Source organism: Lactuca virosa, chromosome 2 (genome assembly GCF_052849685.1).
Source record: "Lactuca virosa cultivar CGN04683 chromosome 2, Lactuca_virosa_CGN04683_v6, whole genome shotgun sequence".
NCBI lineage: Eukaryota > Viridiplantae > Streptophyta > Magnoliopsida > Asterales > Asteraceae > Lactuca > Lactuca virosa.
Window position 1 is genome coordinate 307,385,810 of NC_136427.1, and position 25,613 is coordinate 307,411,422.

A 25,613-nucleotide genomic window follows, 5' to 3' on the forward strand; every position below is an offset into this window, starting at 1 on the left:
TTCAAAGGAAGTCAGATTGCATGATGAGCTCGCTTGTTGTCCCTTTGACACGCCTACAAATCCATTAGTAAAAGGAAAACAAAGAAGAAAGAGAACTGACCCCACCAAAGAGATCGTTGACTTGAAGATTCTACTCACTCAATGTGAACAAGCCGTTTCATCAAGCAACGCAACAAGGGTAGAAACATTTCTCAAGAAGATACATAATCACTCTTCTCCTCGTGGAGATTCTGAGGAGAGAATGGCACATTACTTTGCTGATGCTCTCGAGGCCTGGTTTTTAGGCACCGTAATGGATCTCTATACAAATTTAGCCTCGAGTAAGATCATGATTTCTGATATTGTTAAAGTTTATCAAGTTTACGTCTCGACTTGTCCTTTCAAGAAAATGTCTAATATCTATGCTAACAAAATGATTGGTAACCTTGCGAGAGGTTCACCAAAGCTTGACATCATTGATTTCGGGATACTATATGGATTCCGGTGGGCCACCACGTATTAGGTTTACAAGAATTGATATTCCTCAATCGGGTTTGCCCAACCGAGAGAGTTGAAGAAACAAGAAATCCCGTAGCTGAATACTGGAAAAGGTTCAACGTCCCATTTGAGTATCACGCGATAGCAAAACAATGGGATAGTGTTACAATCGAAGATCTTAAAATCAACAAGGAAGAAGGTTCTCGTGGTTAATTGCTTGTATCTACCAAGGAATGTACCCGATGAGACCGTACTTGGAGCAATAGAGTGTCCCCGAGAGTCGGTCTTGAAGTTGATGAGGACTATCAAGCCACATATGTTCCTCCGTGGGGTTGTCAATGGTAACTACAACAACCCATTATTCTTGACAGGATTCCGTGAGGCTTACTTCAACTGCTCGGTGTTATTCGATATGTGCAGCATTGCATTGCGAAGACGAGGAAAGGTTGTTGTTTGAGAAGGAGGTGATTGGTCGGGAACTGCTTAATGTGATAGCACGTGAAGGAACAAAGAGGATTGAGAGGCCGGATACGTATAAGCAGTGGCAATCTAAGAATGAGAGGGCAGGGTTTGTGGCGATGCCAATGAACCAAGACATAATGAAGGAAGTAAGGGCGAAGGTGAAAATTGGGTTTCATAACGATTTCATGGTGGATGATGATGGACATTGGATGGTGCAAGGGTGGAAGGGGAGGGTGATCTATGCTATTTCCTCAAGGAAGATAACATAGCCATTTGATGGAGATTTATTTGGACTCATCTTTTAGATGATACATCATTATACCTTAAAGATTGTGAGTTCATATCTTTCTTTCACATTAATAAAATAAGCTATGTTGTTTTTATTATCTAAGTAAACCATAATAATATAGCAAGTTATGTTGTTTTTAGTATCCAAATATACAAAATAATGTAGGACAACTATCGTCCTTCACGTACAATCATCATTTCAATAACTTACCTTTTGCCAAGTTGAAAAAATAATTTGTAATATAGACAACTAATAAAACTAATTAACTCATGAGTCATGATAGAAAATTGTTTAGTCTACTCGGTATGGGCAACGTCATAAGGCGTTATGCTGATTTGGCAGCTCCCATAACGGCGCCATAACACCAGAACACCGCCCCCTCTCATGTTATTTGGTGTTATGTTAAGAAATGTTACCATGACCACGGGAAGTAACGTGAGAATCAACTAATCAAAAGTCATTATCTCACTCTCTCTCTAACTTTGTTTGTATCTCTTAACATGTCATAACATGTTATAATATTTGCATACCATTTCCTACATAAATCAAATGGTGTTAAAGATGACATGGTCACAAATGATTAAAAGGGCCGAGCCAAAAGTTAAACAGAAGATACTTATGCATAAAGTAATTTTAATCAGTGTTAAGTAATTTTATAATTGGTTGTACTTTAAGTTTAAAGAGTTCAACGTTTTTAAAAAATATTATTACTATACTAAATCTATTTATTGAATAATAATATTTTTTTAAAGGTAGTATATATATATATATATATATATATATATATATATATATATATATATATATATATATATATATATATATATATATATATATATATATATATATATATATATATATATATATATATTGTAAAAATGAAATGAAGTTTTGTTTTTTATACGTATAATTTTGTAGGACCACATATTTTAGTAACATGGGAAATGCAACAACCAGGTTGACCTGCGAAAGTTGTGGTATTCGAAGAAAAGTATAATATTTTTTATTAATTTTGTCATTTTATCTAAATAGGATTAATTTATGTAAAATATTTAATTTGATTTTTTTTTGGGATATAGGTAAATAAACCTCCTCCAATGATGAATGTCTGTATGGGTCCATAGGTAGATGTACACTTGAAGTTCAAATAAGGTTCCGCTAAAATAAATGCACCTTTGTTGAAAACGACACAATGTCAGAAAAGGAATCACTTTAAACTTCATAATGCCGTATAAAAAAATTAACGGATTATTTTTCTACTTTGCAAAGATTGTATTGAATATCGTCAGAAACTCAAAGCATCATACGTAGGATCCTCCTAAAAATAACGTATTCACACCATTCGACACCCATGACTGTGACGGAGCTAGTGCGCATGCATCTAATGTATGACGGTCGCCACCAATCCACTACCGCTATTGATCTCTTCGTCTTCCTTGTTTCTCCCAAATGCATTATCCCTCTGCCGGTTTGTTAGGTAACATGATCCTCAATCTCTATCTTGATTCGAATTATTCCCTCCACATTGTACTCCCTTCTTCTGCATTATGTCGTTTTTCGATTCTATATAAACCGACTACATATTTAGTCCATAACCATCTTCACCACCACCTACAACCATCGTATCACCATTAGCCAGCAGCGATGAACACCCTCCTCCAGCTTTAATCCCCAACCCCAGTTGATAACATGTTGAGGAAAACTGTCTCTCCTGGAGCCCGACAACTCGAAACCGATTTGCTGGTGTACAGTCAAACTTTGCACCACCAAACCCCGCCGCCGGAGAAGAAAGGGTGGTGTCCTTGTGTCTGCACTGAGTGTAATTACCCGACGGTTCCACACGACTACTTTGAGGCTGTTCTGGATTACATTAACGATATGCTCATGGGGGAAGAAGATGACCTGATCAACAAATCATCCATGTACGATGATTGCTATGCTCTCCAAGCCAAGGAAACAACCTACATTTCCTTCCAGCATTGAAGCATTGGACCTCAATTTGTCTTCGAGTCAACCTCCCGGAAGCCTTTTTGTTGGCAATCCGACAGGGGTTTCTCAGAGGGGAAAGAAGAACTAGCAACCGTCGGAGTGTGGTGGTTTTGAGCAACATAGGAGTAACAAGCACTTAGCGAGTGGTCATCGTGAGGAAGAGCTAATGGAGACTGAAATCGCAGCTCAGATCGTCAAGCGCCTACTTTGTCCCAGTTCAAAGGAAGTCAGATTGCATGATGAGCTTGCTTGTTGTCCCTTTGACACGCCTACAAATCCATTAGTAAAAGGAAAACAAAGAAGAAAGAGAACTGACCCCACCAAAGAGATCGTTGACTTGAAGAGTCTACTCACTCAATGTGCACAAGCCGTTTCATCAAGCAACGCAACAAGGGTAGAAACATTTCTCAAGATGATACATAATCACTCTTCTGCTCGTGGAGATTCTGAGGAGAGAATGGCACATTACTTTGTTAAAGCGTATCAAGTTTACGTCTCGGCTTTTCCTTTCAAGAAAATTTCTAATACCTATGCTAACATAATGATTAGAAACCTTGCGAGAGGTTCACCAAAGCTTCACATCATTGATTTTGGGATCCTATATGGATTCCGGTGGGCCCCCACGTATTAGGATTACAGGAATTGACTTTCCTCAATCGGGCTTTCGCCCGACCGAGAGAGTTGAAGAGACATGAGATCGCCTAGCTGAATACTGCAAAAGACTCAACGTCCCATTTGAGTATCATGCGATATCAAAACAATGGGATAATATTACAATCGAAGATCTCAAAATCAACAAGGAAGAGGTTCTCGTGGTTAATTGCTTGTTTCGACTAAGGAATGTACCCGATGAGACCGTACTTGAAGCAATAGAGTGTCCCCGGGAGTCCGTCTTGAAGTTTGTAAGGACTATCAAGCCACATATGTTTCTCCATGGGGTTGTCAATGGGAACAACAGCACCCCATTCTTCTTGACAAGATTTCATGAGGCTTACTTCAACTTCTCGGTGTTATTCTATATGTTCGAGCCGACATTGCATCGTGAAGACGAGGAGTGGTTGTTTATTGAGAAGCAGGTGATTGGTCGGGAACTGATTAATGTGATAGAATGTGAAGGAACAAAGAGGATTGAGAGGCCGGATATGTATAAGCAGTGGCAAACTAGGAATGAGAGGACAGGATTTGTGGCGATGCCGATGAACCAAGATATAATGAAGGAGGTAAGGGAGAAGGTGAAAATTTGTTTTGATAAGTATTTCATGGTGGATGATGATGGACATTGGATGGTGCAAGGGTGGAAGGGGAGGGTGATCTATGCTTTTTCCTCATGGAAGATAACATAGCCGTTTGATGGAGATTTATTTGGACTCATCTTTTAGATGATACATCATTATACCTTAAAGATTGTGAGTTCAAGTCTTTCTTTCACTTTAATAAAATAAGCTTTTTTTTTTATTATCTAAGTAAACCATAATAATATAGCAAGTTATGTTTTTTTTAGTATCCAAATATACAAAATAGTGCAGGACAACTACTGTCCTTTACGTACAATCATCATCTCTATAACTTACCTTTTGCCAAGTTGAAAAATAATTTGTAATATAAACATCAAATAAAACTAATTAACTCATGAGTCATGATAGAAAATCGTTTAGTATACTCGGTATGGGCAACGCCATAAGACGTTATGCTGATTTGGCAGCTCCCATAACGATGCCATAACACCGGAACACCACCCCCTCTCATGTTATTTGGTGTTATGTTAAGAAATGTTACCATGGCCACGGGAAATAACGTGAGAATCAACTAATCAAAAGTCATTGTCTCACTCTCTCTCTAACTCTCTTTGTATCTCTTAACATGTTATAACATGTTATAATATTTGCACACCATTTTCTACATAAATCAAATGGTGTTAAACATGACATGGTCACAAATGATTAAAAAGGCCAAGCCAAAAGTTAGAGAGAAGATACTTATGCATCAAGTAATTTTAATTAGTGTTAAGTAATTTGTATTACATCAAGTTTAATATTATTTTATTTATAACTGGTTGTACTTTAAGTTTAAAGAGTTGAATGTTTTTAAAAAAATATTATTATTATATTAAATCTATTTATAGAATAATAAGATTTTTTTAAAGGTAGTATATATATATATATATATATATATATATATATATATATATATATATATATATACAAATTACTTGATGCATAAGTATCTTCTCTTTAACTTTTGGCTCGGCTCTTTTAATCATTTGTGACCATGTCATCTTTAACACCATTTGATTTATATAGGAAATGGTGTGCAAATATTGTAACATGTTATAACATGTTAAGAGATACAAACAAAGTTAGAGAGAGAGTGAGATAATGACTTTTGATTAGTTGATTCTCACATTACCTCCCGTGGTCATGGTAACATTTCTTATCATAACACCAAATAACATGAGAGGGGGCGGTGTTCTGGTGTTATGGTGCCGTTATGGGAGCTGCCAAATCAGCATAACGCCTTATGACGTTGCCCATACCGAGTAGACTAAATGATTGTCTATCATGACTCATGAGTTAATTAGTTTTATTAGTTGTCTATATTACAAATTATTTTTCAACTTGGCAAAAGGTAAGTTATAGAAATGATGAGTGTACGTGAAGGACGATAGTTGTCCTGCATTATTTTGTATATTTGTAATACATTATTTTGTTATAGAAATGATGATAGTATATATATATATATATATATATATATATATATATATATATATATATATATATATATATGTATATATATATATATATATATATATATATATATATATATATATATATATATATATTGTAAAAATGAAATGAAGTTTTGTTTTTATACATATAATTTTGCAGGACCACATATTTTAGTAACATGGGAAATGCAACAACGAGGTTGACCTGCGAAAGTTGTGGTATTCAAAGAAAAGTCTAATATTTTTGATTAATTTTGTCATTTTATCTAAATAGGATTAATTTATATAAAATATTTAATTTGATTAGTTTTGGGATATAGGTAAATAAACCTTCTCCAATGATGGATGTCTGTACGGGTGCATAGGTGGATGTACACATGAAGTTCAAATAAGATTCACCTAAAATAAATGCACCTTTGTTGAAAACGGCATCATGTCAGAAAAGGAATCACTTTAAATTTGATAAGGCCCTCTAAAAAATTAACGGATTATTTTTCTATTCTGCAAAGATTGTATTGAATATCGTCCGAAACTCAAAGCATCGTACGTAGGATCCTCCTAAAAATAACGTATTCACACCATTTGACACCCACAACTGTGACGGAGCTAGTCCGCATGCATCTAATATATGACGGTCCCCACCAGTCCACTACCGCCATTGATCTCTTCGTCTTCCTTGTTTCTCCCAAATGCATTATCCCTCTGCCCGTTTGTTAGGTAACATGATCCACAATCTCTCTCTTGATTCAAATTATTCCCTCCACATTGTACTCCATTCTTCTCCATTATGTCGTTTTCCGATTCTATATAAACCGACTGCATATTTAGTCTATAACCATCTTCACCGCCACCTACCACCATCATATCACCATTAGCCAGCAACGATTTTATTTTTAAAATGTTTTAGGTACTTCTGGTTCCAATGGAAAGGGCCCAACCTAATCGTAGTACATCCCACAAAGTTTTATTCCTTACTACTTATTTGATACACTCTTATGTTTTTGAGAATTTTATATGTACTGGTTGGTTTTAACTAAATGGTTATATGGTTTAATGATTTGAAATCAAAATTTTTACTTAGTATTTTTGGGACGTTATAAGTTGGTATCCGATCCTTGGTTTAAGGGATTCAAACACACTTTCGGGTGTGTCTGGACTCAAAATGAGTATTTGTACATTTTTTCTAAAAAGAAAAGACTATTATAAATAAAAATGGGTGTGATGCATGAAATCATTGGAGCTCAAGTAAGTGATTTCAAAAATACCTAGTTATGGATGTTATGCTTTAATATGCTATTATGTGAGCTGCATGCTAGAATAGGGCTAAGGATCCCTTCAGGAATTTTATGATAAAATTGTGTGTTATGTGTGATGCCTTATAGCCTAGGGAATTGTTTTTATGTGCTACTTGGAGTCTAGATAAATAATGTTACTTGCTAAGTGTATGTTTTTGAATTGTACATGATTAAGATGATATAGCCTTAGAATGATTGATTTAGCCTTATTTCATGTTCCTTGTTTGGTTGTGGGCTTAGGGTAGAATCGTTTATTCGACTATCTATTTGATCTTGTATTCTATATAATTGGCATGCACGAAGCAACCAATAGTGTTGGTAGAGATTTTTAGTAATGCGGAAGTGAGTGAGAGGGGGATTCCTAGGAGAGTGTAGGAAGTATTGGACTAAGTTATTTATGTTGTTTAGCATAGGATTTATGATAGTTACCATAGTGGATTAACCTAGAGGGTTTGAAATGATTCTTGAGGGAAGTACGAATAAGTGTAGGAGGTAGTATTGGGCCCGTACTACAGGAAGCATAGGATCTGTACTCGAATCAAGAAGAGTCACGAAAATTCTAAGGATCTTATAGAATGAGGGATTCTTTAGTTATGTTCTAATCTTTTGTATTGCTAACTTTAAGTATGGTGGTGACTACCAGAGGTTCTGGTTTTGGTTCCGGTTCAGGCGTTGATGATGAACTAATTGATAAGAGGATACACGAGTTTTTCATGTCAGAGATCACTAGTTGTCTATTGGATACGAGTCCTATGATGTTCGATACCATCAAGGATGGAATTATGGAGTTGTTGGATGAGCGCTTAGAGGTCTTTTGTGTAACAGATCATATTTCCAACAGATGGTGGTTTACAGGCATGGAGAGCGCTCAACGGATGAGTTTCTACCCCGAGGGATCGAAGTAGATGTTCGCATCTAGCCTTATGAGGGATTAAGCTCGCAACTGGTGGGAGGGGGTTGGTCATGCTATGAGGGCGGAGGCCATGACCTGGACAAATTTTGTTACTAGGTTTAGACTTGAGTTTGCGCCCGCTATCAAGCTGCAACAGTTGGCGAGAGAGTCTTAGGATCTGCATCAGATGACGGAGTCTATGGTGGAGATCACCGCCAAGTTCAGTGAGAGAGCTTTGTTGGTTCCTTATTATGTTATGCATGAGGAGATGAAGAAGATGAGATACCATGATATGCTGAGGGATGACATCATGGAGTTTGTTATCATTTCAAGATGCGATACTTTGGAGGATATGCTTGACTAGGCTCGGGAATGGGAGATTGAGTTGGAGCTTCAGACGAAGTGGAAGCTAGCTTAGGTTCAAGCTGCTGAGGGCCCAGCGAAGAGGCCCAATGATGGTCGAGGTCATTGCGACAAGTGCGGTAAATCGCATGATGGAGTTTGTCAATCAGTGGTTTCAGACTGCTACAAGTGCGGCAAGACCGGTCATATTAGTCGGGATTGTCCTGAGAGATTGGGTCTGATTTTATTTTATTGAAATCAGACGAGCCACAAGAAATCTGACTATCCAAGGTTATCAGGAGGAGCAGTGGTGACACCCGCTCTAGCTACTTTAAGGATCACGGATGGCCACCCGGTCAAGGCGGATGCTCTAGTAGTGAAGAGCCGAGCATTCCAGTTGACGACGGAGGAGGCCAGAGCAACACCATATGTTTTCACTGGTATGTATCCCTATTATATTTTACGATTCTACTTAGTTATGATTATGTTTTATTTTTTTAGAATTAGGGATGTTTCTAGTTAATGGTGTGACTGCTCATGTTCTTTTCGATTCGGGTGCAACTCGATCTTTTGTATCACTTGTGTTTACCAAGAAGTTTGGTGATGCTCCCGGAGCATTGGATTACCCATCGGAGGTGGAGATTGCTGATGATCATACTGTGAGTGCTTTGAGGGTTCACCTGAGTTGCATTATTGAGCTGTTCTGTGAGAAATATCTGATAGACCTGGTCCCCATTCCTCTATGAGGGATGGAAGAAATGGTTATTCATGGTGATGGCACTCAACGAGGACCAACTATTTGCTTAGATGCGAGGGCTAGGAGGTATCTTCAGTAGGGGTGCTCTAGATTTTTGGCATATATTTGCTGGGTTTTGAGAATTCTAACACCCCTAAGGTGTACATGCAACCCTAGAAACCTTGGATCTATGTTTTTCTAAAATACATGCAAAATTTGATTTCCAAGGTTCTTAATCCTATCTAGCATGCATGGGGAACTTTTAATCATAAAGTTAGTTAGAATTACATACCTTGTAGTTAAATTGATTCCTTGAAAACCTTGTGAGCCTAGCACCCCAAGTGTGATGCCTCAAATGTCTCACACAACACTAAATGCTTTTGGAATGACTTTGAGAGAATTGTACAATCCTTGAAATCGGCTTGCCCTCTTTGTCTCACTAGTGTAACCGATTTTGGTTGCCATAATGTTCCTTATATAGTGTGTTACAATTAGGGTTACACCATTTAAACCCTAATGTAACATGACTCTTCATTTCCATGACCCATGGGTTTAAACCTCCATGGAGCATCCTATGGGTTTTAGCCCAACTTGATAATCCATGGAGAATCTAGCCAACTACACAAGTATGGATGATTTACACAATCAACCCATATAATTAATTAGTCATCTTTTGATCACTTAATTGTAAATTAAAACTTATAATATATTAATAAATCATACGTGTTATTTTCTCTCATTTTAGTCTATCCAATTGCATGATGCCATGCAACCCAAATGGACCATGCTAACCGGGTCAAGTACATACCAGAAATAGTTATGGACTTAGACACCTTATCCAACAGTCTCCCACTTGGATAAGTCTAATAACTATAACTGCAAGTATAACTTCAGGAACCGATCAGCAATCGTAGCTCTTTCAAGGTCTCTCCGCACTGAGATGATGATGATACGCCATTTAAGATAAGTGATCATATAATCCTCTGTTCTAGATATCAGTCGGATAAATACATGGAACAATGTCTTACTTATTGTCCAGCAGTTTGTTTCCAGATTTCCGATTTGTTTGACAAAGAACTTAATCGAACACATCAATTTAGTTCTGACCGGGCCCGGTACATAGCTTAAAACAAAATCATCGAGGGGCCCAGATATCGCTTCAAATCCAAGAAGGAACAGATAAACTTCGACTCATATGCTTGTTCTACTACTTGTTGAATCACACACAAAGGCACATTTTATAACATCGAGTTACCAATGCGTTTTCGTACAATTAATGTATAACCAACTCATAGGCAACAACTCATATCTCTGGTTTGAAGACTTATATGATATTACCGTCTCACGATCACCCGAGATAAATTCCATGAAGTGATGCAAGTGAGCGTGGGTTGATTCCAATACTCAGAACTTATGAGTACTCATGAAGTGTTGTAGCAAAACTTTGCCATGTCCGACAACTTAGACATCTACAAGCCAACCTCATGACAATCTTGATTCATATCTACTTCTGACATATGACTGACCGTGGAAAATTTTGAATAATATGTAAAACCATAACAGAAATATTCTGGAAGTCAAAACTTGCAAAATGAAATGATAGTAAACGATTGACAGAAGACATCAACACTTTACTCATAAATAAACACAACTTTTATTCATCATCAAATGTTAATTACACTTTACAAAATTCAAAGCTATCTATCTACTAAAACTAATATCATCCTTCAGCCCTATGCGCCTCACATGCTGGAGATGCTTAACCCTACTCAGTCCCTTCGTGAGGGGATCTCCTGGGTTCTCATCTAATGATACCCTCTTTGCCACGAGGAGTCCTTCTTCTATGCGATGTCTGATGAAATGATATTTTCTGTCGATGTGTCTAGATCTCCCGTGATCCCTTGGTTCCTTAGCTAAGGCAACTGTACTTTCACTATCACCGAAAATTTCCATAGGATCCTTTATAGCTGGTACTACTCCAAGGTCTCCAATGAAGTTCTTCAGCCATATCGCCTCCTTTGCTGCCTCGCTTGCTGCTATATACTCTGGTTCGCAAGTTGAATCAGCCACTGTCTCTTGCTTGGAACTCTTCCAAGTAATTGCTCCTCCATTTAAGGTAAAGACCCAACCTGACTGAGAGCGAAAATTATCCCTATCAGTCTGGAAGCTAGCATCACTATACCCTACAACTCTCAAGTCATCACTCCCACCGAGGGTAAGGACCCAGTCCTTAGTCCTCCGCAGGTACTTGAGGATATTCTTTACCGCAGTCCAGTGAGCCTTGCCACGGTTCCCCTGATATCTGCTAACCATGCTCAAAGAAAAGGCCACATCAGGACAAGTACAAGTCATAGCATACTTGATCGAGCCTACAACGGAAGCATAAGGTACTCGACTCATTTCTGCTATCTCAGCCTCAGTACTCGGGCTCTGAGTCTTACTCAATCTGGCATTACACTGGATCGGTAACTCTCCTGTCTTGGAGTCCTGCGGGCTGAACCTTTTCAGCACCTTATCCAACTAGGTACTCTGACTAAGTCCAATTAGTCTTTTACTCCGGTCTCTCAGAATCCTTATCCCTAGAATACAGGCAGCTTCTCCAAGGTCCTTCATAGCAAACACTTCCCAAGCTAGGACTTTACTTCCTGCAGAGTTGGGATGTCATTTCCTATGAGTAGTATGTCATCCACATACAATACCAAGAAGCTAACTATACTCCCACTAGCCTTGACATATACACAAGATTCATCTTCACTCCTCAAAAAGCCAAACTCTTTAACTTTCTCATCGAAGCAAAGATTCCATCTACGAGGTGCTTGTTTCAATCCATATATGGATTTCTCAAGCTTACACACTCTATTAGGGTACTCTGTATTGACAAAAGCCTCTGGCTGAATCATGTATACATCCTCAGCCAACTTTCCATTTTGACATCCATTTACCAGATTTCATAGCCATGAAATGCAGCAATGGCTATCATAACCCTAATAGACTTAATCGTTGCTAATGGAGAAAAGTTCTTATCATAATCAACTCCCGGAGTTTGACAAAAGGCCTTTGCAACCAGTCGTGCCTTATAAGTGTGTACATTACCATCCATGTTGGTGTTCTTCTTGAAGATCCATTTGCACTCGACTGTCTTACGACTTGGTACATTCTCAACCAAGTTCCAAACTTGATTGTCATACATGGACTATATCTCGCTGTCCATTGCCTCCTTCCATTTAGCAGACTCGGGGCGTGCCATGGCTTCTACGTAGCTGTTAGGTTCATCCAGACTTACCAGTGTCTCATCACTGATAAGTGTTTTTGAGTCTAATTGTGTTGCATCATTGGCTTGTATTTTTAATCCGGATTGGGCCTGTCTATCCATGATTATCTAATAGGGTTAAACTATAAATATGCATGCATGTATGCATTAGAAAGTGTAGATTTTACGTTGATTATTTTGTAACCCTAAACACCTCTACAGTCGAAGTTCTTAATCGAGCTCTTCTGAGGTGTTGAAGCATTAATCATACGACACATTTAAAGCCATTCTCGTTTTCATAATTACGTTGTTAATTGTTTGTCTATATAGAATCTAACGATCCTGATTGAACTTTGATTCGACAATTGGTATCAGAGCAGGAGACTGTGTGATCAATACACATTCCTTCTGTATTCAGAATTCTTTAGGGTTTCTGCTTTTATCGTTTAAATAGAAACCGTCTTCTTCATATCGACGGTAACTCTGTTTTTGATAAAACCCTAATCTCAAGTTTACAGGTTTGATTCTAGAAGCTCACCATGTCTCAGGAAGATTCGCAAACAAATCCCATCAACATCTCAAACAACATTGGATCCACTACCAAAATTCCCATTCTTTACACTCAGGACTATGAAGTATAGGCGCATCACTTTGAAGATTATGTGTTTGGATCGGAAGAAAATGTCTATCTCATCTGGGAAGCTATCACTCTTGGGCCATTTGTTCACTCAGGAACGAACACAACAGTTAAGTCCCAAAAGCAATATAATAAGCTAGTGGCGGACGTAGAGAAGATACCACAGGACGAGAAAGACAAGTTGATGTGTAATGTGAAGGCAATGAGAATGATCAGATTCGCCTTGTAGTTTGATACTTTTCGGTTGGTTGGTTCTGTTGGATTAGGTGTCTAAGCCCATAACTATAATTGGTATGTACTTGAATTGATAGCAGCACAATCCTTTTGGGTTGCCCTCAACCTAGCAACTGGACAAGGAAATTATGAAAGGAGAGATATTAATTTATAAGATTAATAAATTAATATATATATATATAATTGATTTATTAATATGTTAATTGATTAATATATTAATTAGAAATCATTATGTTTAATTAATTGTTAGCCAGAAATTAATCAGAATTGATTTTGGGGTTAAAAGAATTAATTATAAAGTGCAGGGACTAGTTTGCAATTAACTGATAGTTGAATGGAAGGATCCAGAACTCCCTTGGAAGGGGGTGGACGAAAACCCTAGGGGAAACCCTAGAGAATTCGTCCAAAGGGTCCAAGATAATGCCTTGGGTCTTGCTTAGGCCCTAAGCAAAGGATAACTAGGGTTTTCCCTAAACCCTAGTTCCCTCAACTATTTAAGGAGCCTCCTGGCTCACATTTTGGGTACTGATTTCTTTGGAAGAAACCCTAAGGCCGAAATTGCATACTCTCTCCATCCTCTCTCCTCCAAGTTTCCTTCTTGCTAGTTCTTGGGTGTGATTCCATTAGAGGCATTACATTTGTGGTGCTAAGCTTCCAAGAAGATCAAGATCAAGATCAAGAGGATTATCAATTGTTTGCTATAACAATTGAAAGGTATGTAACTCCTAAACCCTAGTTTGTTAATTTCGAAGTTAGCCTCTCTCCTCTAGGGTTCTTGTTTTGCAATTCAAAGTTGTATGTTCAATAGTTAAAACATAGATCCAAAGTAGGTTGCATGTGAACTTAGGAATTGTTTTCTAGTTTATTTGTTTTACCTAAAACCCATCAGTGGTATCAGAGCCATTGTTATTTAAATTTAATTGCTACAATTGTTGAATTGCAAATTAGGGTTTATAGCTATTAAACCCTAAAGGCCAAAATTTTTGATTTCTAGGGTTTTGGATCAAAGGGTTTTTTCGAAAACCCTAGCCTCCAAAGAACCCTAATCGAAATTAGGGTTAGGGTTTTGAAAACCCTAGCCTCCTCCCTTGTAAATTTCGAAATTTGCTTAGAAGTTTTAGGGTTTCTTGTTTTGGATAATTGTTACTTAATTAGATTAATTGGATAATTATCCTTACCCTATTTTTCGAAATTTAGAGGGATAAGGATTAGGATTAAATTAATGGATTAATTTAATTAGATAATCCTTACAAGATTTAATAATTTCATTAATAGTTAATTAAAAGATAAATATTAAATCTAGTTAATTGGTTTATTTAAATTTAAATTTAATAGCTTAAATTTCGAAATTTATAAACCCTTGAAGTTTTAAAATGTTTTAAAACACACCTTATATATATATTATAATTAAAAGTTTAATATTATATATGTATAATTATTTGGTCAGTCAAATCGCTAGTATGCCTCATTCACGAAGCTAATCTATAAGGGGGGTATAAGGAAACTGCCTATAAAATGGTAGTTGAATGGGTGTCCACTCTCACCCACCGCTTCCTTGATTAGTGGAGGGTCGTTAGCAGAACGGATTTGATAGGACAACTACTTCTCATTAAAAGTATAATGATATTAAAGAAAGTACTAGAACATTATTTTCAAAATCCCAACTCTAGTTACTTCAGGAAAAACGTGAAAAGTATGCTAATCCATGAAATTGCACATTATGCTTTATTGGTCGGTAGTGGAGCGTGTGTGGTTAACCAGCACACTAAAAGGTACTAATAAAGAGTAGTAATGGGTATCTCATAATTGTCATTTTGATGGAGCGTGTGTGGTTTACCAGCACATCAATAGTTAATGATAAAGACAATGAGGTTACCAAGCACATTTGCATGGTTATTCACATCTTGTTTGTGATCCTCGGCATCCCAGTCACAAATAGAAGAGCATAATCTGAGATTAAAACATGCCATTGAATAGTTTCAATGTATCTCAAAAGAATTAGGAATTTCACTTCGTTTGTTTTGTCTAATGGTGGAATTGGTGAATCGTCATTCACCTACCTTTATGAAATTTGCACTTGGATCTCGGCATCCCATTTCTAAGTTGTGAATCTTCATAGTTGGATCCTAACCTTGATATTATATCTTTGGGTTATTCTATTAAGGTATCTTGAAATCTAACTAAAACTTTCTTTCTTTTCAGATGTCTACTCCTGGAAACACTTCTGCTTCATCCTCCTCCAACCAGAACTTCTCTTTGCTCAATATCTGCTCCAAAGTCGTTATGGATGGCTCAAACTATAACGATTGGATGCGCAACATCAAGATGGCTCTTCGTTTCGAGAACAAAGAATATGTTCTTGAAAAGGAGCTCAAAGAGCTTGATGAGAATGAAGCTACTCCTAAAGATCTTGCTGCCTACAAGAAACATTACGATGATGCTACCAAAGTGGCATGCATCATGGTGGCAACTATGTCCCCAGAACTGCAGAGGTACTATGAGGACTACTGGCCTTTCGAGATGAACAAGGACCTTATGGAAAAGTACCATAAGCGAGCTCGTCAAGAAAAGTTCGAAGTAGTCAAGTCACTCATGGCTTGCAAAATGAAGGATGGGGAGTCGGTAGTGTCACATGTGCAAAGAATGCAACGCTACATAGAGCGTTTGGTCAAGCTCAATATTCACTTTGATGAGGAATTGGCCATTGACATGGTCTTGAACTCACTTCCTGAATGTTATGGTCAGTTTATTCTAACTTACCATTTGAACAATACTGAGCAGACCTTGGCCCAATTGCACAACTTGTTGCAGACAGCTGAGGCAGGGATGAAGGGTAAAAGTATACCCTCCACACCTACGAGTGCCCCTGTTTTGGCTATTGGACAGGGAAAGGGGAAAAAGAGGAAAGGTCCTCCCAAGCAAAACTGGAAGAGCAAGGCTCAAGCTGGGTCATCTAGTAATGGCCCAAAGGCTAAGCCCAATGGTTCCACTCCCCATGTTTCTGATCCAAAAGAGGCAGTTTGCTTTTACTGCAACCAAAAGGGGCATTGGAAGAGATCTTGCCCACAATATCTGCAAGATATCAAGGATGGCAAAGTGAAGCCATCTTCGGCAGGTATTTACACTATTTCTGCTAATAACTCATTATCTTCTCGTTCATGGGTCCTTGATACAGGATGTGGTTTTCATATCTGTTCTGATTTGCAGGGTCTAAAGGAAAGTGAGGAGATAGAGCGAGGAAGGATAAACCTGATCATGGGAAACAGAAAGTCTTCACCAGTAACCAAGATCGGAGTTTATCAGCTTCTGCTTAGTAATGATGTTAGATTAGATTTAATAAATTGTTGCTATTCGTCTGAGATGACGAGAAACATTATTTCATTTCATGCATTGTTCAGACAAGGTTTTACATATTCTTTTAATGATTTGAATGGTTCAATTTCTGTTTATAAGAATGGTGTTTTTATGTTTGAAGCTTTGCCTTGTAATGGTGTGTATGAAACAGTGACTTGTGTTGATAGCCTAGGAAATAATGTACTTAATATTGACTTGTCTAATAGTGTAGACAAGGCATGCTTGTGGCATTGTTGTCTTGGACACATTAACAAGAAACACATAGCCCAACTCCAAAAGGATGGAGTGTTGGAATCATTTGACCTAAAGTCAGATGATATGTGTGAATCTTGTCTTTTGGGAAAGATGACAAAATCACCATTCACAGGGTCTTGTGAAAGAGGTGAAGGTCTGTTGGATCTCATACACACGGATGTGTGTGGGCCCTTCAGATCAACTACAAGAGATGCTAATCGATTCTATGTGACTTTCACTGATGATTATAGCAGATATGGATATATCTACTTGATCAAGCATAAGTCAGAAACTTTTGAAAAGTTCAAAGAGTTTAAGCATGAAGTCGAAAATCAATTGGGCAGAAAGATAAAGATACTTAGGTCCGATAGAGGCGGGGAGTATCTTAGTATCGAGTTTAACGACTATCTGAAAGAATGTGGGATAGTCTCACAATTGACTCCTCCTAGGACACCACAGTTAAATGGTGTAGCTGAGAGGCGCAATCGAACCTTGTTAGACATGGTTCGTTCTATGATGAGTCGGGCTTCGCTTCCTATTCACTTCTGGGGGTATGCCTTAGAGACAGCCGCCCACATCCTCAATCTTGTCCCTACAAAGAAGGTTGCCAAAACACCTCACGAAATGTGGACAGGGAAAGTTCCCTCGTTAGCACATATTAAAGTCTGGGGTTGTGAAGCTTTCGTAAGACGAGAGACTCACGACAAGCTAGCAGCTAGAAGTGAGAAATGTGTTTTCATTGGTTACCCAAAGCAGTCTTTTGGATATTTGTTCTACAGGCCTAGTGATAACGTGGTCTTTGTAGCACGAAGATGAGTCTTTCTTGAAAGAGAGCTCATATTCAAAGAGGACAGTGGGAGCACTATTGACCTTGAAGAAATTCAAGAGTCAGCCAATGAAGGAACCTTAGATGACACTAGCACTCAACCAGAGGAAACAGTTCCTGTTGAACCAATCGATAACTCATTACCTCTTAGAAGATCCACTAGGGTGAGTGTGCCACCTGAGTTGTATGGTTTTCATATTACTTCAGATGGTGACACATTCATAAGTGACAGAACACTGGTAAACTTAGATGAACCAGTCACTTATAAGGAAGCAATGGCAGGCCCAGAGGCTTCCAAGTGGAAAGAGGCAATGGACAGCGAGATTAAGTCCATGTATGACAATCAAGTTTGGAATTTGGTTGATAGTGCACCACGTCGCAAGACAGTTGGGTGCAAATGGATCTTCAAGAAGAAGACAGACATGGATGGGAATGTGCACACATTCAAAGCTCGACTGGTTGCAAAAGGTTTCACTCAAACCCCAGGGGTTGACTATGATGAGACCTTCTCACCAGTAGCTAAGATTAAATCTATTAGGATATTGCTCGCCATAGCTGCCTTTCATGATTATGAAATCTGGCAGATGGATGTCAAAACTGCTTTCCTTAATGGGAAGTTGGCTGAAGATGTTTACATGAGTCAGCCAGAGGGTTTTGTTGATGCAAAGTTCCCCAATAGAGTGTGCAAGCTTGAGAAATCCATTTATGGATTGAAACAAGCATCTCGCAGTTGGAATCTTTGCTTCCATGAGAAAGTCAAAGAGTTTGGTTTCTCTAGAAGTGAAGATGAGTTTTGTGTGTATATCAAGGCTAGTGGGAGTATAGTAACTTTTCTGGTGTTATATGTCGATGACATATTACTCATTGGTAACGACGTTCCAACCTTGAAAGAAGTTAAGTCTTGGCTTGGAAAGTGTTTTGCCATGAAAGACCTTGGAGAAGCTGCCTATATTCTTGGGATTAGAATATTGAGAGATAGAAAGAAGAGACTAATTGGACTTAGTCAGAGCACATACTTGGATAAGGTACTAAAGAGGTTTAGTATGGAAAATTCCAAGAAGGGAGAGCTACCTATCCAGAGCAATACCAAATTGAGTAAGACTCAATGTCCGAGTACAGATGTTGAAATAGATGACATGAATCGTGTACCTTATGCTTCCGCTGTCGGATCGATCATGTACGCTATGACATGTACTCACCCTGATGTGGCATTTGCTTTGAGCATGGTCAGTCGCTATCAGGGAAACCCAGGTAGAGCTCATTGGATAGCAGTAAAGAATATACTCAAGTATTTGCGAAGGACAAAGGACTGGGTCCTTGTACTTGGTGGCAGTGATACTTTGAGAGTAGATGGTTACAGTGATGCCAGCTTTCAGACGGATAGAGATAACTTCCGTTCTCAGTCAGGCTGGGTATTTTTACTGAATGGAGGAGCAGTTACTTGGAAGAGTTCCAAGCAAGATACGGTGGCTGATTCTACTTGTGAATCAGAGTACATAGCAGCGAGTGAAGCGTCGAAAGAAGCAGCTTGGTTGAGGAACTTCATCGGAGATCTCGGAGTTGTTCCAACCATCCAGGAGCCTATGGAACTGTTTTGCGATAATGAAGGAGCGGTTGCCTTGACAAAGGAACCGAGAGATCATGGTAAGACCAGACATATCGACAGAAAGTACCATTTCATCAGACATAGAGTAGGAGAAGGCCATCTTATAGTAAAGAGGGTGTCATCTGAAGATAACCCAGCAGATCCTCTCACAAAGGGTCTGAGTAGGGCTAAGCATATTCAGCATGCTCGGAGCATAGGACTGAAAGATGATATTAGTTTTAGTAGTTAGATTAGTTTTTGAAACTTGTAACAAAGTAAATGTAATTGACTTTTGGTGATTAAATAATAAAGTATTATTTATAAGTTTGGCTACTACCTTTTGTCAATTGTTTATTATTGTGTTTCATTTTTGCATGTTTTACTTCCTGAATAATGAGATTATTCAAACTCCACAGTCGCTCGTACTCTTGGAAGTAAGTAGTGAATTAAGACTATCATGAATTGGATTGCAGATTGTCTAAGGATAGACATGGCAATAGAATTGCTGCAACGTTCATGAGTACTCAGAAATTGAGATTTGAGTATTGGATAAACCCTCGCTCAGAGTATTACTTCATGGAATTCATCACGAGTAATACTGAGACGATAATATCTTATAATCTTGAAACGAAGATATATGAGTTGTAATTTACAAGTCGGTTATGCATTGGTGATACGAAAACGCATCAGTAACTTGGTGTTATAAAACGTATTGTCATGCATAATTTGATGAGTAAAAGATACAAGCATATGAGTCAACGTTTATTCGTTCCTTTTGCCCTAATAGGAAAAGCGATATCTGTGGGCCCCTCGATGATTTTGTGTTGACTTATGTGCTGGGCCCAGCCAGGACTGAATTGATGTGTTCGATTAGAAGTCTTTCATCATCACAAATCAGGAATCGGGAAACATAGATTCTGGACAAAGAGATTGATTACATTCCATGTCTTTTGTCTGGGGATATCATGCAGAACGAAGGGTTATATGATCACTTATCTTAGGACACGTAACTGACTGGGTCAGAGTTCGGCAGCAGCTTTTTGGAAGCTACAATTTGCTGGTCAAATTTAGAAGGCATACTAGCAATTATAGTTACAGACTTATCCAAGTGGGAGACTGTTGGATTAGGTGTCTAAGCCCATAACTATAATTGGTATGTACTTGAATTGATAGCAGCACAGTCCTTTTGGGTTGCCCTCAACCTAGCAACTGGACAAGGAAATTATGAAAGGAGAGATATTAATTTATAAGATTAATAAATTAATATATATATATATAATTGATTTATTAATATGTTAATGGATTAATATATTAATTAGAAATCATTATGTTTAATTAATTGTTAGCCAGAAATTAATCAGAATTGATTTTAGGGTTAAAAGAATTAATTATAAAGTGCAGGGACTAGTTTGCAATTAACTGATAGTTGAATGGAAGGATCCAGAACTCCCTTGGAAGGGGGTGGACGAAAACCCTAGGGGAAACCCTAGAGAATTCGTCCAAGGGGTCCAAGATAAGGCCTTGGGTCTTGCTTAGGCCCTAAGCAAAGGATAACTAGGGTTTTCCCTAAACCCTAGTTCCCTCAACTATTTAAGGAGCCTCCTGGCTCACATTTTGGGTACTGATTTCTTTGGAAGAAACCCTAAGGCCGAAATTGCATACTCTCTCCATCCTCTCTCCTCCAAGTTTCCTTCTTGCTAGTTCTTGGGTGTGATTCCATTAGAGGCATTACATTTGTGGTGCTAAGCTTCCAAGAAGATCAAGATCAAGATCAAGAGGATTATCAATTGTTTGCTATAACAATTGAAAGGTATGTAACTCCTAAACCCTAGTTTGTTAATTTCGAAGTTAGCCTCTCTCCTCTAGGGTTCTTGTTTTGCAATTCAAAGTTGTATGTTCAATAGTTAAAACATAGATCCAAAGTAGGTTGCATGTGAACTTAGGAATTGTTTTCTAGTTTATTTGTTTTACCTAAAACCCATCAGTGGTATCAGAGCCATTGTTGTTTTAAATTTAATTGCTACAATTGTTGAATTGCAAATTAGGGTTTATAGCTATTAAACCCTAAAGGCCAAAATTTTTGATTTCTAGGGTTTTGGATCAAAAGGTTTTTTCGAAAACCCTAGCCTCCAAAGAACCCTAATCGAAATTAGGGTTAGGGTTTTGAAAACCCTAGCCTCCTCCCTTGTAAATTTCGAAATTTGCTTAGAAGTTTTAGGGTTTCTTGTTTTGGATAATTGTTACTTAATTAGATTAATTGGATAATTATCCTTACCCTATTTTTCGAAATTTAGAGGGATAAGGATTAGGATTAAATTAATGGATTAATTTAATTAGATAATCCTTACAAGATTTAATAATTTCATTAATAGTTAATTAAAAGATAAATATTAAATCTAGTTAATTGGTTTATTTAAATTTAAATTTAATAACTTAAATTTCGAAATTTATAAACCCTTGAAGTTTTAAAATGTTTTAAAACACACCTTATATATATATTATAATTAAAAGTTTAATATTATATATGTATAATTATTTGGTCAGTCAAATCGCTAGTATGCCTCATTCACGAAGCTAATCTATAAGGGGGGTATAAGGAAACTGCCTATAAAATGGTAGTTGAATGGGTGTCCACTCTCACCCACCGCTTCCTTGATTAGTGGAGGGTCGTTAGCAGAACGGATTTGATAGGACAACTACTTCTCATTAAAAGTATAATGATATTAAAGAAAGTACTAGAACATTATTTTCAAAATCCCAACTCTAGTTACTTCAGGAAAAACGTGAAAAGTATGCTAATCCATGAAATTGCACATTATGCTTTATTGGTCGTTAGTGGAGCGTGTGTGGTTAACCAGCACACTAAAAGGTACTAATAAAGAGTAGTAATGGGTATCTCATAATTGTCATTTTGATGGAGCGTGTGTGGTTTACCAGCACATCAATAGTTAATGATAAAGACAATGAGGTTACCAAGCACATTTGCATGGTTATTCACATCTTGTTTGTGATCCTCGGCATCCCAGTCACAAATAGAAGAGCATAATCTGAGATTAAAACATGCCATTGAATAGTTTCAATGTATCTCAAAAGAATTAGGAATTTCACTTCGTTTGTTTCGTCTAATGGTGGAATTGGTGAATCGTCATTCACCTACCTTTATGAAATTTGCACTTGGATCTCGGCATCCCATTTCTAAGTTGTGAATCTTCATAGTTGGATCCTAACCTTGATATTATATCTTTGGGTTATTCTATTAAGGTATCTTGAAATCTAACTAAAACTTTCTTTCTTTTCAGATGTCTACTCCTGGAAACACTTCTGCTTCATCCTCCTCCAACCAGAACTTCTCTTTGCTCAATATCTGCTCCAAAGTCGTTATGGATGGCTCAAACTATAACGATTGGATGCGCAACATCAAGATGGCTCTTCGTTTCGAGAACAAAGAATATGTTCTTGAAAAGGAGCTCAAAGAGCTTGATGAGAATGAAGCTACTCCTAAAGATCTTGCTGCCTACAAGAAACATTACGATGATGCTACCAAAGTGGCATGCATCATGGTGGCAACTATGTCCCCAGAACTGCAGAGGTACTATGAGGACTACTGGCCTTTCGAGATGAACAAGGACCTTATGGAAAAGTACCATAAGCGAGCTCGTCAAGAAAAGTTCGAAGTAGTCAAGTCACTCATGGCTTGCAAGATGAAGGATGGGGAGTCGGTAGTGTCACATGTGCAAAGAATGCAACGCTACACAGAGCGTTTGGTCAAGCTCAATATTCACTTTGATGAGGAATTGGCCATTGACATGGTCTTGAACTCACTTCCTGAATGTTATGGTCAGTTTATTCTAACTTACCATTTGAACAATACTGAGCAGACCTTGGCCCAATTGCACAACTTGTTGCAGACAGCTGAGGCAGGGATGAAGGGTAAAAGTATACCCTCCACACCTACGAGTGCCCCTGTTTTGGCTATTGGACAGGGAAAGGGGAAAAAGAGGAAAGGTCCTCCCAAGCAAAACTGGAAGAGCAAGGCTCAAGCTGGGTCATCTAGTAATGGCCCAAAGGCTAAGCCCAATGGTTCCACTCCCCATGTTTCTGATCCAAAAGAGGCAGTTTGCTTTTACTGCAACCAAAAGGGGCATTGGAAGAGATCTTGCCCACGATATCTGCAAGATATCAAGGATGGCAAAGTGAAGCCATCTTCGGCAGGTATTTACACTATTTCTGCTAATAACTCATTATCTTCTCGTTCATGGGTCCTTGATACAGGATGTGGTTTTCATATCTGTTCTGATTTGCAGGGTCTAAAGGAAAGTGAGGAGATAGAGCGAGGAAGGATAAACCTGATCATGGGAAACAGAAAGTCTTCACCAGTAACCAAGATCGGAGTTTATCAGCTTCTGCTTAGTAATGATGTTAGATTAGATTTAATAAATTGTTGCTATTCGTCTGAGATGACGAGAAACATTATTTCATTTCATGCATTGTTCAGACAAGGTTTTACATATTCTTTTAATGATTTGAATGGTTCAATTTCTGTTTATAAGAATGGTGTTTTTATGTTTGAAGCTTTGCCTTGTAATGGTGTGTATGAAACAGTGACTTGTGTTGATAGCCTAGGAAATAATGTACTTAATATTGACTTGTCTAATAGTGTAGACAAGGCATGCTTGTGGCATTGTTGTCTTGGACACATTAACAAGAAACACATAGCCCAACTCCAAAAGGATGGAGTGTTGGAATCATTTGACCTAAAGTCAGATGATATGTGTGAATCTTGTTTTTTGGGAAAGATGACAAAATCACCATTCATAGGGTCTTGTGAAAGAGGTGAAGGTCTGTTGGATCTCATACACACGGATGTGTGTGGGCCCTTCAGATCAACTACAAGAGATGCTAATCGATTCTATGTGACTTTCACTGATGATTATAGCAGATATGGATATATCTACTTGATCAAGCATAAGTCAGAAACTTTTGAAAAGTTCAAAGAGTTTAAGCATGAAGTCGAAAATCAATTGGGCAGAAAGATAAAGATACTTAGGTCCGATAGAGGCGGGGAGTATCTTAGTATCGAGTTTAACGACTATCTGAAAGAATGTGGGATAGTCTCACAATTGACTCCTCCTAGGACACCACAGTTAAATGGTGTAGCTGAGAGGCGCAATCGAACCTTGTTAGACATGGTTCGTTCTATGATGAGTCGGGCTTCGCTTCCTATTCACTTCTGGGGGTATGCCTTAGAGACAGCCGCCCACATCCTCAATCTTGTCCCTACAAAGAAGGTTGCCAAAACACCTCACGAAATGTGGACAGGGAAAGTTCCCTCGTTAGCACATATTAAAGTCTGGGGTTGTGAAGCTTTCGTAAGACGAGAGACTCACGACAAGCTAGCAGCTAGAAGTGAGAAATGTGTTTTCATTGGTTACCCAAAGCAGTCTTTTGGATATTTGTTCTACAGGCCTAGTGATAACGTGGTCTTTGTAGCACGAAGATGAGTCTTTCTTGAAAGAGAGCTCATATTCAAAGAGGACAGTGGGAGCACTATTGACCTTGAAGAAATTCAAGAGTCAGCCAATGAAGGAACCTTAGATGACACTAGCACTCAACCAGAGGAAACAGTTCCTGTTGAACCAATCGATAACTCATTACCTCTTAGAAGATCCACTAGGGTGAGTGTGCCACCTGAGTTGTATGGTTTTCATATTACTTCAGATGGTGACACATTCATAAGTGACAGAACACTGGTAAACTTAGATGAACCAGTCACTTATAAGGAAGCAATGGCAGGCCCAGAGGCTTCCAAGTGGAAAGAGGCAATGGACAGCGAGATTAAGTCCATGTATGACAATCAAGTTTGGAATTTGGTTGATAGTGCACCACGTCGCAAGACAGTTGGGTGCAAATGGATCTTCAAGAAGAAGACAGACATGGATGGGAATGTGCACACATTCAAAGCTCGACTGGTTGCAAAAGGTTTCACTCAAACCCCAGGGGTTGACTATGATGAGACCTTCTCACCAGTAGCTAAGATTAAATCTATTAGGATATTGCTCGCCATAGCTGCCTTTCATGATTATGAAATCTGGCAGATGGATGTCAAAACTGCTTTCCTTAATGGGAAGTTGGCTGAAGATGTTTACATGAGTCAGCCAGAGGGTTTTGTTGATGAAAAGTTCCCCAATAGAGTGTGCAAGCTTGAGAAATCCATTTATGGATTGAAACAAGCATCTCGCAGTTGGAATCTTTGCTTCCATGAGAAAGTCAAAGAGTTTGGTTTCTC

The 25,613-nt window shown here is 38.2% G+C and overlaps 1 pseudogene; it reads left to right on the top strand.

Annotated features, from left to right (window-relative positions):
* Window positions 1-3,383: 3,383 nt before the first annotated feature.
* LOC145158758 (scarecrow-like protein 14 pseudogene) lies at window positions 3,384-4,560 on the top strand (annotated as a pseudogene).
* Window positions 4,561-25,613: the final 21,053 nt, after the last annotated feature.